We start from the raw sequence: 2705 nt of genomic DNA on the forward strand, positions 1-2705 counted from the left end.
TTAAAAATTGATGTAAGTAGTAAAATAGAATAAAACTCATATAAATTCAAACAATGGCTTTTAGTTTGCATAAAGTTAAGTTGTAAAGTTCGCTTGACGGATATATGCGAAGTGCGAGAAGATTTTTACAATCGAATCACAGACTTTTTCAAAGCTCGATCGCGGAGAAAAAGAAAAGACTATATTCGCGGAAGCCAGCAGGTTGAAGGTGGATAGGTTCTACCGGGATTCAACGATCCATCTTCGTCTCTTGAGTGGGCAACGGCTACAGCTTGGCTCTTCTCTAGTTCCGGAGCACGCTCCTTCATCATGTTCACCGATACTCTCATCTACTGATCCTCGCATCTCTCGCTTACTCTCTCAAGTTTAGTGAATTTAGTTATGTGTACACAAGCGCCTTTTTCGTACGAAGCTACTTTTTTTACCGCTCATTAAACAAACAAACCCATTTCTTGCTGGTCACATTCCTCTTATCTGTTCTCTCACTGGATAAAATTGCGATGAAGTTAATGTACATTACAAAACATGATGAGATATTTTTTTTAAGTAAAAGACGTATAAAAATTTAATTTAATGAAAAAAAAATTAATTAAAAATTTAAAAGTTAAACTAAATTAATTAAATTAAAATTTTTTCTAACACATTTGTATTGCAACGTTTATCATTCAATTAATGAAGACTATAAAAATTTGGAAATATTTTCAAAATAATTATAATTAATAATATCAATATGATGCACTAAACTAGACTAACTTGCGTACTACATGAATACTTTGAATCGTTAATTGCACACAAATATCTAATTAATTAAAATTAAATATACATGTGTACAACAACAATTAATAATAATGCAAGCAACGCGCGATATTATGCAGACATGTCATTATGGTTTAGTAGTGCAATCAATAAAGAAAAGAGATAAATAATAATTTATATTTGTTCATATAAATAAATTAAATAATGGCAATATTTTGGAGATATTTTATTTAACTTTGCCAATTACACGAATTTACATTTAATTTAATATAATTACACTGTACTGAAATAAATCTATTTCTATTAGAAATACAAAAATTTACTGACGGAATAATTTTGTCGCCATAGTTTACTGCATATGTGCGTACATATAGCTTTCTAATCGACATTCAATAATCGATGCCCAAATTTCTCTCTACATTTAACATTGTCCGTAAAGTGAAATTCTCGTATATTCGGAAATGTGGAAGTGCCTCCGTTATAATTTAACGACTTCATGGGACCTTCGCCTCGGACAAACTTCAAGGCGACCGCTCGTTACGCCTAACAAACATAACTTGGACACATTGCTAGAAGTCCAATAGAAACTTAGATTGTAAATTGTGCGTTAGGTTAAGTAAAGACCATTAGGCAACGAAAAAGTTACAGTAAATTAGTTCGTCAATCATTAAATAGTGAGTGCTCGGGATTACTTTGCTACCGCTTTAGGTATGCAATGTACACAAAGACTAAGAGATTCCGTTTCTGGATTTGGAAAAGAATATCAAATTCTAGATTAAATTTTTCAAGAAATCATGAATTATTGCTCCTTGTGACATTTGATAATTCTATTTTGTTTTCCAAAATCAATAAGTAAACTGATATTTGAATGCATTTTATAAAATTATACTTCACAATATTTTATATCAAACGTCTTCATAAATTATAAATATGTAACAAAAAATACATTTTCCATTTCCTTTTATAAATTTCTTATAAATTTATAAAAGATCTTAAATTTAATATAATATTTTCTTTCTTTCTATATCTATCTATATCGATTTTAGTCTTTATTCGGATACAATACAGTAATTCGAAAGAAAAAAAAATTTCCGTGATAGTATGTTTCTCATTAAAAAAAATGAAAGATTTCTCTCCGTAAAACAAAATCTTTGTACTACAATAAAAAAAAAAAAACATTTTCCTAAGCTAAGTCTAGGTAGCAGCTTGGCCTGTCGGTTCTATCGTACTTTTCTCCGACGTAAACGAGATCCTTTTCCAAGAGAAACCCATTAATCGTGCGCGTCTACACCGAAGTGATACATTCCACCGGGAGGATTGGTTTGGATGGTTCTCGAGGAGTTTTCAGTCGATCTCATTTGCTGGTGCAGTCGGGCGCATCCTGTGACCCTAAACACTTTTCCTAGCTGATTCAGATCCTCGCAACTTGGCTTCTCGGAAACTATCGGTGTTTCGTCTCGTTTCTAACCCCGTAGAGAACGAGATTCCCTCTTCTTATCTTTTCTCTCATGATCTTTCATTTCCCAATGACGTAATCCGATTCTGACAAGTTTTTCTTTCCTCTCGTTTGAGGTCAACTATTTAAAAATGATGATAGTTCTGTCCTAATTGTCACGCGCTTTGAGAAAAACAATGGATTAATGAACTTGTGTGTAGTATTTTAACAGTTTATAAACGCAATTGTTATTTTAAATTCAGTAATACAAAAAAAAAATTAATGTTTTCAAACAACTTTTTAAAAATTAAGAAACATGTTCTCGTCTTTTATATTTCGATTTTTTTGTTTTCTTTTATACTAATTTTAAGTGCTGTAGCATAATCATTTTAGCGAAATGGCTAGAAGAAAATACATAGAAAAATAAAATTACAAATATTCCGTCTAAACAGGAAAGAACTTTCAAAACTTAAGAAATTTGGCACACATCACGCAGCATCAAAACTTTCTGCAA

The sequence above is a fragment of the Atta colombica genome, unplaced genomic scaffold (assembly GCF_001594045.1).
Source record: "Atta colombica isolate Treedump-2 unplaced genomic scaffold, Acol1.0 scaffold47, whole genome shotgun sequence".
NCBI lineage: Eukaryota > Metazoa > Arthropoda > Insecta > Hymenoptera > Formicidae > Atta > Atta colombica.